Source organism: Tachypleus tridentatus, chromosome 7 (assembly GCF_004210375.1).
Source record: "Tachypleus tridentatus isolate NWPU-2018 chromosome 7, ASM421037v1, whole genome shotgun sequence".
Classification (NCBI taxonomy): domain Eukaryota; kingdom Metazoa; phylum Arthropoda; class Merostomata; order Xiphosura; family Limulidae; genus Tachypleus; species Tachypleus tridentatus.
In genome coordinates, this window is record NC_134831.1 from 6,238,878 (window position 1) to 6,252,480 (window position 13,603).

A 13,603-nucleotide genomic window follows, 5' to 3' on the forward strand; every position below is an offset into this window, starting at 1 on the left:
TAAGAACTGCAAACTGAGACTGTGCATTATTCGAACTACAAAACGCTGTTGTGTCTCAGCGTGAATCGAACCCTGGATTCATCTTGTTATGTCTCTGCGTCATTCGAATTCTGCTTGTTTCGTTTCACCAGCTGAGGAAATCTTGTTTATTAATCATTTGATTATTAAAAACTGTAGTTGAAGATAGAAGATGAAATTGTATGACGAAAGAATAACAATTTTATTTTGAGTTTCGCGCAAAGCTACACGAGGGTTATGTACCCTAGTCGTCCCTCATTTAGCACTGAAAGACTAGAGGGAGACAGCTATTCATCACCGCCCATCGCCAAGACTTGGGCTACTCTTTTACCAACGAATAGTGGGATTCACCGTAACATTATAACGCCCCCATGGCTGAAAGGGCGAGCACGTTTGGTGTGACGGTGATTCGAACCCGCGACCCTCAGATTATGAGTCGAGTGCCTTAACCACCTGGCCATGCCGGGCCAAAGAACAACAAATTTTTCGGATAAAGTTTTTTTTTGACATTTTCACATGTCCTTTCTTCTGTGTCCCCTTTTAGCCTTGGGGAGTTATAACGTGATGGTCAATCCCACTATTCATTGGTAAAAGAGTAGCTCAAGAGTTGGTGGTTGATGTTGATGACTAGCTACCTTCTCTCTAGCCTTACACTGCTAAATTAGGGACGACTAGCGCAGATAGCCCTCGTGTAGCTTTGCGTGAAATTCGAAACTAATTAAATTTTCTAAATCTTTTTGTTTGCTATAAGTTCGACTGCAGAGGATTCTCGAAAATGTCAAGATTGTTACCATATAAATTCATTGCTGTTTCGTGACAGTGGAGCTAAATATTATTTCATCTTATTTTAACGGTCTTGTGTATCTACCCATTATTAAGTTGTAGTTTGGTTAATTTTGGAGATATAAAAGTTTAGAAACGACTTTGTAATGAAAAATAACTGTATTATTACCTTGTCAAGCCGTCTCGAAACACATGTTTTCTTAAAGGTAGGTTCCTCCTTACCTAAGTTTTGGAGACATAATAGAAAAGTTAGGCCTTGACGTAAGGCAAAGTTAGTGTTCCTTATTAAGATTTCAATACTTTTTCCGAGATACTATTTAATAAACGAAGCCATAGATTGTCCTACGAAAATGTTATTTACAGGCTCAAATGTCAAAGCTTAATGTCACACGCGTTTTCCCATGACACAACAAATCTCATACTCTGCCTTCAGCCACCAGGGGACAAAAGTTAATCAAGAAACAGACGCTATCCGTGTATTACGTTTCTATATTAAGACACGCGTAACAGGATTTTCTAAGCTAGAAGAAAGGCTTGTTTCTGGCACAATAATTACTTTCCTTTCAATCCTGACTTACTTATATCTAGCTTTCCTTAAGATTTAATAATCCTCGTCTTATACGTGTCCCTCTTTCCATAACTTCTTGACGTAATGCTACTTGTTCAGTATTTATCTATAAAATATTTCGAGTTATATACTATATAATTACAAATTGAACATAATTACCGATTAAGTGAGAATTGGTAATGTTTCACGTTTTATTGGAGCTTTGATCATTAGACTCACGAATACAATATATGAATGTGTGTGTTAATTTACATTGTTACAACCATTTCACATCGGTTCGCGTGCGTCTGCTGCCTGATGCTGTAATAGATTAATGTTGAGACTTTAAACCCAACTGGACAAATTTGTTACTCTTTTTTTAATCTGAATTTTCTGAATGACACTCATAAAGTGCTGAAACATAATTAGATACAATAACAGAATTTTATGTCAGCACTTTCATATTAGGTAAAATATTTCTCATATCATAAATTACTGCGGTCCCATACTTAAGTTCCAGGCATTGCCTTGTATTAACGTTAAAAGTTACCTTCAAAATCTACTGGATGTAATAGCCGTCATACTTAGTAAAGCTCTTACGTTAGAAAATAAATCACATAGACTTTCATGGATTACTAATAACTGCTTTATCTTTGCTATAAATTGACGCAACGGAAACGTAATACGTTGTAACACAAAATAAAACAACAAACTGCTTAATGGTTAATTATGGTGGCATTTCTTTCTTTTTCGTTTTGAAACAAAAATGCAGTCGGTGTGTTGGAACTATCTAGTTCTGATTGTTGTCAATTAGGCTTAGTAATTATGAGATTATTTTATTTTCTGAAAGCCAAAGAATAATGTTTTGATCGTGTAATGTATTTGTCGTGAGTGCTTCCACACTAGTTGTTGTTAGTTTAGGCAAAATATTTCTCCCTCCTCATTTTGTTGATTTTAATGACATAAAATTGTTACAATATCCTGTTTGTTTGTAATTAAGCACAAAACTACACAACGGTCTTTCTGTACTCTGCCCATCACGGGTATCGAAACCTAATTTCTAGAGGTGTAAGTACGCAGACATACCTCTGTGCCACTGGGGGCACGTATATCACCTAGAGTTGAATGTATGTCCGATTAAAAGTGGAAATAAGCGTAAAATTGATTCTATTGTAGTCTGTCATGTACACAATGATGAATCTGCTAGTCTTCATAACGTACGAAAACTAAGCTTAGATAAATGTCACTTTATGATGAACATTCGCACAACGAAAATTTGTATCTTAGCAGAAACGTATATTTCGAAAGGTAAAAACAAACAAACTAAAGGCTGTAAACCCCTGTTGAAAGTGAACCTTTACAAAACCCATAACGTTCATGATTCGTGTATTAACACGTAACAACTACGTCACATATAATAGTGTAGTACTAAACAAAGGTCGAGGTCATTATGTGAGTGTGTAATAAGATTCATCCTTTGACGAAAAACTCTGATGTCACACTCCTCTTCCATGCGATCTCCACTGCGTATCAAATCATAGTACATCTTTACGGTCACTGGATATTATATACTCTGCTCACACACGTGTAAGAGGATAACCTTGAGATTTTTATCGTTCTAACTGATCGATATCTACACCTAAGTTTTATTTCAAGTCTGGCTATCAATATAAGCAAACCTACCTCTTCATCTGTTGTAGGTGTTTGTTTGTTTCGTTTAAGTTTTCGGTTTGTTTGATTTTTTTAATTTCGCACAAAGCTACACAAGGAATATCTGCGCTAGTCGTCTCTAATTTAGCAGCGTAATACCAGAGGGAAGGCAGCTAGTCATCACCACCCAACGCCAACTATTGGACTACTCTTTTACCAACGAATAGTGGGATTGACCGTCACATTATTAACGCCCTCACAGCTAAAAGGGCGAGCATGTTTGTTATGACGGGGATTCGAACCTGCGACCCTAGATTACGAGTTCGAGCGTCATAACAACCTGGCCGTGTTGGGCCTCCCAATCTATTCAGACCATCCCTGTTGTAAAAGTAGTAGATTAGAAGAAAGCCAGGCCATCACCTCCAACCCCCTCCAAATTTTGAACTACTCTCTACAAATAAAGAGTGATACTGACCGTCATATTACAACGCTCTCATACCTGAAATGGTGGGAGCAGTTTGGTGACAGAATGCTAGTCAAGCGCCCTTCTATTTTTATTCTAGCTAAAAACGTTTTGTTTTTTTTTTTTTTTTACGATGAATTGTAACAATTGCAAAATAATGCAAACCAAAATCCTGAAAGTAAATTACAAGTTGTTTCTCGCCCGGCATGGCCAAGCGTGTTAAGACATGCGACTCGTAATCTGAGGGTCGCGGGTTCGCATCCCCGTCGCGCCAAACATGCTCGCCCTTTCAGCCGTGGGGCGTTATAATGTTACGATCAATCCCACTATTCGTTGGTGAAAGAGTAGCCCATGAGTTGGCGGTGGGTGGCGATGGCTAGCTGCTTTCCCTCTAGTCTTTACTAAATTAGGGACGGCTAGCACAGATAGCCCCCATGTAGCTTTGCGCGAAATTGAAACACAAACAAGTTGTTTTTTTCACGTCTTACTAGATAATCGGACGTTAACAAAAATATTTATTATCTAAGACAAGGTTTTAGATCTGACCATGTTTTATTTTTATTTCATCTCTTAATAAAAAAAAACACTGTGTAATCACAGCTAATATTTCAGGTAACTTGCTAAACATTAATATTTTATTCCTGTGTGATATTTATTTCATTAAACATAATTATCACATTTATATTATTACTCTTTTTTAAATACATAAAACCGTGTGAAAATTAAATTGTTACACAGAACAATATGCCAAGATGGAAAAAAACAAAGAAAAATATATACATTTTATATATTTATATATCCATCAACAAATACGGCATTTTACCCATGTATGTCCTCGAACAATTGTTGAACATGCTATTATGTTACTTTTGAATACTGTCAAACGTACAACAGTTTTATAGCTATTTGCCCCATGCAACAGGTGCAGACAACGTATTTGTACAATGATATTTTTCCCCGATATTTTAAACGTGCACGTGACTTATGCAAGACAGCGTAAGGTCTGTAGCTTGTCTTCATCAAATGCTTAAACTAGACGTTTAATTTCGGTTTAAATAATCACTCAGTAAGTTATTCTAGCGTTTATTTCACTGTGTTGGGGATCTTAGTACGAACAGGTGTTTATCACGGCCTACAGATAATGTACCATCACGTGTAACGTTGGAGTTTGTACTTAAATTAATGAGGTTCCTACCAGTTCTTAAGTTTCTAGCAGATATAGGCTCCCGTACGAAACCCATGTAACTCAGAAACACGGATGTGAAAACAGCGAAAACCGAAAAAAAAAAAAGAGACTTCATTATCTTGCGTTGGATCATAAGAGGAAAAAAAAACAAAAAACAAAACGACTTAATGGTATCAGGGGTAAAAAATATATATATATATATCAAACCTTCGGTGTTTAACATTGAGGTAAGTACAATAAACAATGTAGAGAAAAGGCATAACAAAATAGGACATATGTCCTATCTGATCGTAAAAAAAATCACTGGTTTAATGTTTCATATATAAAGTGACAAATGAAAATATCTGAGGGATATGAAACATGTCTGTATAGAAAGGACTAATTAAAGATTGAACTACCTATTAATGAATTCGTTAATTTGACAACAGATTGATATTCAAGTGAGAGCTCCAAAGCAAAACATTATTTAGGTATCAATAGAAAAGCACCGCTTCATTATTTTACATAAATATTGTTGTGTTGGGGGTATTCAGTAACTTTGTATGTTCACAATTCTATGATTAGTTACTATTTCAATTACCAGATACTGTTACGGAGTAGTTTTGTTTTTCATAAACATTTTCCATTTTTTTATTTATTAAACCGTGTTTTGCATCATCGACTTAGTTTCTGCTTCGGCGTATCGAAGTTTTAAAATTCATAATGCCTGGATAAAATCTCACTGATTAGCCTCAAATTTACTTTACATTTGTGAAAAAAATTGATTGTACTTTTGCCTTTTTTTTTTGTTTATGAATTTCGCGCAAAGCTACACGAAGGCTATCTGCGCTAGTTGTCCCTAAGTTAGCAGTGTAAGACTAGAGGGAAGGCAGCTAGTCATCACCACCCATTGCCAACTCTTGGGATCGATAGTACTTTAAACACGCTGGTAATGGAAATAAGTAAAAGCAGCTAGGAATAAGGCTTATCAGAAGAATCGTGGTTTTAATTTACTCACATAATTACCAATTATGTAATCTGAGGGTCGAGGGTTCGAATCCTCGTTGCACCAAACATGCTCGTCCTTTCAGCCGTGGGGGCGTTATAATGTTACAGTCAATCCCACTATTAATTGGTAAAAAATAGCCCAAGAGTTGACGGTTAGTGGTAATGACTAGCTGCCTTCCTTCTAGTCTTACACTGCTAAATTAGGAACGACTAGCGTAGACAGCCCTCGTGTTGCTTTGCGCGAAATTCAAAACAAATCAAACCAAACTTCTTAAAATGAATGAAATATTTTCTTGGCAGAAAAGTATCTTGTTTCTATTTGTCTTCTGCCTAAATCTAACAGTAAATCTGTTCCTGTTTATCTGCGCTTTTCTATCTATATTAAATATGTCTTTCAAATTAGACTATCTATTACACAAGCTTATTGTAACCGTGAAAGTGAGACAGCGATTGAAGAACCATCGAAGAGCTGAGAGAATATAATTCCATGATACAACTTCTACTGTGAACTATTTTAGTAAACACCTAGTGATAGCTGTTAAAGATTGAGAGGCGGACACGTGAAACACGTTTGGATAACATGCATACTTATTATTCAAGAAAATCCTCTATTCAGTTGTTGATGACTTGTATTTGTTGTCCAATGATCAAATACTATACATATTTCCTAAGTGGCTAGTATTTTAAAATAATGCAAAAGGAATATTTCACATAAATCTAAATTCATAAACATCCGAAGGTAACTAAGTTCCTTTCTATTCTGCGGTGTAGTGTTATTATACAGGGTGTCCCAAAAATTTTTTACACACTTTGAATGATTATAACTCACTCAAACTTTCTTTTTTTTACAGGTGCAACTGATTTGAAGTAATGGTAAAATCAAGACTAAGCTTTGAGAAAAGGAAATTTATCTTAAAGTGCTACTGGAAGTGTGAGAACGTAGCTGAAGTGTAAAGATGGTTTAGAAGGGAATTTCAAACAGATACACCAACGCCACTCACCATCACTCGCATCAGAGGTAAGTTTGAAATAAATGGAACTGTTAAAGACCTCCATAAAGGGAGCTCTGGAAGATCGCAGTCGTCCACCAGTCCCACACGAGAAGCAGCGATCTCCAAGAATATCTGTTCGGCAAATAGCCCGTGAGACAGGAACCCCAAAATTGAGCGTCCACTGGAAAATATTTATTCCGTCATTAATCTAGTCCCTCAGTGAATATGATCCTGACCGGAGAGTTGCATTTTGTGAGTGGTACTTGGCAGAGGATGCACAGCTTCCAAACAAGATTTCCCCCACGTTCACCAGACCTCACACCTCTGGACTTTTTTTTTTTTTATGGGGATGTGTCAAAGATAAGGTTTATAGCACAAAACCTGTAACAGTCAATGAGCTGAGAGCATCAATTGAAAGAGAATGCATCCAAATACCAAATAAAATGATTCGTGAAGTTTGCAATTCCATCTGTCCGCGTTATCAGCAGTGCCTGGATCAGAACGGTTGCGATAACTCAAAAGACTACACTTGTCTTCTTAAACTTGGATTATAAAACTTAGATATATCTTAATAAACATTGTATTTATAATCATTGACAGTGTGTTTATCTTATTCATATGAAGAATATTTATCTACTGCACAGTTTCTTTAAATCTATAGTTTCTAAAGATATCACATCTGTAAAATAATTCGCATTTTGTGGAAAGTATGGCACATTCTGTTTAAGTGGTTTATAATTATAACGAAATGCACATTTCTCACTTATTCAGATAAATTAATCGTTCTAGTTGTACACTTTCCTTTACATTTAAGCAGTAAGTAAATCTCACGAGACACTTGCAACTGAATGAGGTTTAACTGAGTAATTAATCAGTCTATAGTGAGTGTAATATCCTGTCATTTTAAACTTTGTATGATTCTGTCACGAGACACCTACAAAACTGAGTGAGGTTTAGGTAATCACTCCATTTCCACAGAAGTGGTTGCGAACCTACTAAACGCTTATCTAGTTCATTGACTTTAGTTATATTGTTAGTTAGATTCAGTGTCTGTTTACAGTAATATGATGGTACGTTATATTTATACGCATGTCTTAGTTCCTACTTCTCATATTCTCGCACTTTACGATAAAAAACGATATTTTATGTAGAACTTGTTTCGTCTGTCAGATCACAATTAACCACACACATACAAATGTAAGTAATTCTAGTTTTTTCTTTAATATTTGCAATCAGAAAGAAGACAGAAAACAATGAGTTTTCATATGTTTCAGGTGGCCCCAGTTGCACAGTGGTATGTCTGTGGACTTACAACGCTAGAAACCAGGTTTCAGTACCCGTAGTGAGCAGAGATAGCCCTTGGTGTAGCTTTGTGCTTAATTTCTAAGAACCAAATTATTTCAGGAAACAGGGTATATTAAACAGAAATCCTTTATGTTTCTACTTAACAATATGAATGAATGCTAGTATTTGTCATTAACGATACAGAAAAGAGAGAACCATAACCAGTGGAACTGGCGTGTTTTTGATTGTTTATATTTCAAAGTATTTAACATTTGATGTTTTCCACCCAACGTCTCATGCGACACGTGAACTAAATAGCTAGCTAGGTCAGAAATAACCAGTGTTCAGATATAATAAATCCTAATTTATAGACTGTTGACCAGAAGGAGAGCAACAGGTTAGCAGCACCAGCCGCCTAAACACACACATAACTGAACAGTGACAAGTACTGCCACTCTTACAACCCGCTTCCAGATAAAAATACAACTTATTATTACAGGATGAATGAATTTTGGCATTTATTATCACCGATACAAAATTAAAAAAAAGACCTATAACATGTGGGACTCACATGTTTTTTACTGTTTATGTCTAATATTTTTCCATAGAGAAAATACGGCGTATATTACAAGAAGAAAATAAGCAACGTCTCTCAGAAGTCACTGTGGACAAACAGATACATCTGTACTGTAAGAACCTTTGATATTAATTACTTTAACATTATAAATTTGGACTTACCGTTGAAAGACGTTCTACGCAATATTTGTGTTAAGACCTGTGAGAGTGGAGTACGTTCGAATGCGGGACCTGACGTAGAAATAAATGCTGAAGTTAGGCCTCGAATACACAGGTTTTGTTTTTACGCGTTCTATGTACTTTTTCTTTGGTATAACAAATGCGCACAGCATGCAAATATCACGCGAAATTGCGAGTGGTGGTCGTTCTGAGTGCGTGTTGAAAATGTACGGGTTTTGGCCGCACTCGTTTGATACTGTTCTCATTCAATTGCTATCAGCCAATCTCAATGCGTGGTGTTATGACGTCATCACCTGTGGAGCTCGCGTCAATAGGAGGAGGTGTCTCAGTATGTATTAAATTTATAAGGCGTTTGAATTCTGTTTAAAGAGATAGCTGATTGAAAAAATAAAACAGCAAAAACTGAAGCCTTGACAAGGAACAGTAATTATTTGCTCCAAGTGCATTGTTATTAGACATTTTTCCCTAATGTTATTCGTAAGTAAGATGTAGAGTGGCATTGCCCAAATGTTATTAGGAAGTAAAATGTGGAGTAATATTGCCCCAATGTTATTAGGAAGTAAGATGTGGAGTAATATTGCCCTAACGTTCATATGAAGTAAGATGTGGAGTAATACTGCCCTAATAGTTTTTAAAGTATCGGGGCCTTGCAGTAAGATGTGAGAAACATCACAATCACTGACCTGAGATACTTGTTTAGTTTCAGGTCATGAAAGTGCGAACAAGGTGCAACGTCCTTAATTGAAAGAAGAGCATTAATCTGTAGAATAACTAAAAAGATAGTTCAATGATAGAGAGGAAGGGAAGAACAAATCTGATGAGAGAGCGAAATCAATCAATGAAGAGAGGCGAATGAAGAAACTAAACATTTGTTTCTTAATCTACTTGTTACTGGTCACCAGTATTGAACTGCAATTGGATGTGATTAGGTTGGTGTGATTCAGCCATTTGTAAGCAATAAAGGTACATCATAAATATAGGTTATGAATTTGTTGTTGTTTTGAATTAAGCACAAAGCTACACAATGGGCTATCTGTGCTCTGCCCACAACGGGTATCGAAACCCGGTTTTTAGCGTTGTAAGTCCGCAGACATACCGCCGAGCCACTGGGGGGCATAGGTGATGGACATAGGGAAACGAAATGTAAGCGAAACACTTCATAATAAGAATAACAATCGTATAATTCGCTCATCTTCTTTCAATATTATTTATTGCACGGGCTGAAAATATCCTATAAATTAAAAAGAGAGTGATTTATCTATATTTGTCGTCGGTATTATAAGTTTTTAAGAAAAACTACGACTACTTTAATATTGTACTTTGGCTGGGTAAAAGTACTTACTTCCAATTACACATATATATGTACTCATTAATCAAAAATGTTTATCTCTTGCATTGAATAACTTTTTGGTTCATAGGACCCTATCGCGATTCACTGTACCGACCAAACTCATCCATTATCCCCTTTTACTTCTATAGCTGTGCCAAAAGGGGGCGCACCTGAAAACAAACCTCATCCGTGGCACCTGAGTACGTGTGCCACATCTAATCTCGCTAGATTTTGAAAACATGGCACCCCCTGGGATCCCCAGTTAAGCGAGGAAGACAAAACTTGTAACAAATTCGGGTTCAGCGATCCGTAAAGGCTACTCCTAGACCCTATCACATGTGGGTGACCTTCCAGTCTGGCTTATTCGCCATTGATACCCAGCTGGTAGTAGAACTACGCAAGATACAACAAAGATAATCCCGAATCACCTCAACTAACAGAGCAATTTTGGTTCTGCTAGTCCCGAAACTGAGGAAGATCTTCGCAAACAAAAAATTCACACTCGGTGTTAAATAACATATAGTCATGTCCCACGAAGAATGTTGTTTTATTAAACATGTAATTAGCCTAATTAGCAGTTTCAGTGGTTGATTGTATAATAAATGTTTATAATCCATGTTTTATAAGTCTATCTGATGAACAAGTAAAACTAGGCAGCTATTATTTGAGTTTTAATATACGATCATATTAGAGAACAAAAGGGAATGCTAAGTAGTCGCGACACTTGAAATTATTTTATGAAGGATTAAAGCAAATTATTTTTTTCCTTTTCATTCGTTATAGTTCTGTACACCAGCAATAACACGTGTGGAGGCGCACGTGCAGCCGATTCAATTTTATTGCTCATCAGGATTTCTACCGGCCTACCCTCAAATAGAAATTCTTCTTTCCAAAATTAGGGTACTTTAATATAACGTTAGGCGTGGGAAAATACATTAATCGAAAGTGGTTGACGTAAGAGACCTCAAATCGGGTAAGAGATGTCGGAGCTATGAGACAAAAGTTTGTAGTTGATAAAAAATAGAGAGAAAAATCTGACTTATTCTATGAGCCATTATGCCGCTGCTAAGAATAAAAATAAAAATAAAAGACTCGGCATCCTAATAAGTACTGTTCGTGTATATAGTTATGGTTATAGTGCATATCGAAGACATAATCAGTTTACCTATGAAACACAAACAGTTTGATTCTTTTCTTTTATGTATTAATGCCTAATTATTTATTGGGCAAAACATTCCTAGTAAGTTTATAATATTTAAATAATTACTGTTGCCTTGGGCATGAACTAGAACATTCAAAAGTACTTGAAAGAAATGATGTAAAAGCTAATGTGGACTAAACCTCAAATTTCGATTTAAGTTCTCCAGTGGGTAAACAACCTACAAAATTTGGGGTTCGATGCTCCAAGGTGAATATAGTGCAGGTAGTCTGTTGTATTATGTAGCTTTGCACTGAGAAAACAATGAGCAAATAGTAATCGATTTGATAGAAATATTTTACCGCTCCATTCGGTTAAAACATGTCATGTTTGTATATCGACATTTAGAAACCTGCTGCTAGGGAAGAGGCACAGCAATCAGCGATATCCACACCTCAATAAAGCATGTAATTTTTGTCACACTTCGTTTGTGTACTACTACGAACCAGCTTAACAACATGGTAATCAAGCAATACATTTTAGGTAAGTGGCTGTAAAATTATCCCTCTTTACGGGCCCCCCGCTAGTACAGCGGTATGTCTACGGATTTACAACGCTAAAATCAGGGGTTCGATTCCCCTCGGTGGGCTCAGCAGATAGCCCAACGTAGCTTTGCTATAAGAAGACACACACACAAACACACCCTCTTTACGTTAGAAAACTCTCCCCCCTAATGACAATAAGCACAGACCAATCTCTCATCAGAACTCTCGGCGTGGGCATTTCCAATTTTAGCATTATGGGTTGGTTGCTAGGAGACATGCTGAGGTTAGAGAGACTCTCTTAATGACGCAGCTTTTGATAATACAGTCAGTTACTTCGGCCAAGTGTATTTACCCTGTTTGGAATGATTGAAGCCTCAGTTAGCCTAGATTGGAATATTATAAGAGCAGTCACAACATTTTATTTTGAATAAACGTACGACACTGACTGTTGCAGTTTGGAAAGAATAATGATCCGTTACAAGATTCGAAGAATTATGGGTAATTATTTCTCAGCCCGAACTTTTAGGTTAAAGGCCATAAAGTTTTCCTGATTGCAGAAATCTGTACATCTAATTGCAATAGCCCACGTTTTCTGCAACTTTCATACGTAAGTCCAAGCGTACTTACAAATAAAGAAATAAATTACTTTCGAGAAACAAACTAAGAGGCCCCCCGCTAGTACAGCGGTAAGTCTACGGATTTACAACGCTAAAATCAGGCGTTCGATTCCCCTCGGTGGGATCAGCAGATAGCCCAATGTTGCTTTGCTATAAGAAAACACACACAGAGACTAAAAGATATGTGTAAGATCACGGACAGAAAGTTAAAAATGCTGGTACTTCTATCTCTCAAGAGGTCTAAGGTCAAGTTACAAATAAAGGAAGTAGATTTACAATAATGAGTTTAGAGAAAACCTCTCACAACAACACTGAATCATTTCTCGGGGTGAGTCGATTAAACGAAAAGTTTCTATCTGAATAAGTATACACATTGAAAAACTCGCGTGTCCACAACGTGAACTTTTTTCTCCAGCATACGTTTTCTCATTAGCTTTATCAGAACAGTCTCATAATTCGTGAAGACCGAATTGGATTTGTGAACAAAGCGTTCTCACGTTAACAATCGAATAAATCGTCAGAATTTAACATGAAGGTGCTCAAATTTCAATGGATAAATGAATATCAAATATCTGAATGATTGTAATGTATTGAGTGATTGTCGTTAAACTGGTATAGAATCTCGAACACGTGGAAAGCGACAGTTACAAGTTCAAGAATGCAAGTGTTAACATTTAAAACTGCTAAAACATTTCTTTAACTTGAAGCTTTTCAGAGAGTGGGATATGAACCAATTTTTTAAAATCGGTAAATCTCTATCTTACACGTGACTATTGGTTATGGAACTACAAATAATCTAGTAAATCTGTATCCTTCTATATCAATACTCGTTGTGGAACTACAAATACTCTAGTAAATCTATATACTTATATGTAAATGCTGTTTGTGGAAATACAATTAGTCTAATAAATCTATATCCATATATATGAATACTGGATGTAGAACAACAAATAATCTAATAAATCTGTATTCATATATATGAATACTGGTTGTGAAACTACAATTAATCTAGTAAATCTGTATCCTTATACATGAATACTAGTTGTGGAATAACAAATAGTCTAATAAATCTGTATTATTATATATGAATACTGATTGTGGAACTAAAAATAGTCTAATAAATCTGTATTATTATGTAGGAATACTGGTTATGGAACCACAAATAGTCTAATAAATCTGTATTCTTATGTGGGAACACAGGTTGAGGAATGACAAATAGTCTAATAAATCTGTATTCTTATGTGGGAACACAGGTTGAGGAATGACAAATAGTCTAATAAATCTGTATTTTTATATAGGAATATTTG

At 36.1% G+C, this 13,603-nt stretch overlaps 1 protein-coding gene across 11 annotated transcripts in view; it reads right to left on the minus strand.

The window, feature by feature from the left end:
* Positions 1 to 13,603, minus strand: part of LOC143255041 (uncharacterized) — a 198,441-nt gene that overhangs the window by 60,460 nt on the left and 124,378 nt on the right. For 2 of the 11 annotated variants that reach the window (XM_076510071.1, XM_076510068.1), the window contains exon 1: positions 8,649 to 8,877. The exons of the other annotated variants lie outside the window; for them this stretch is intronic. The gene's annotated coding sequence lies outside the window, so the exon portion shown is untranslated. Of the gene's footprint in view, positions 1 to 8,648; positions 8,878 to 13,603 lie in introns of those variants that run through there. 11 annotated transcript variants of the gene reach the window in all.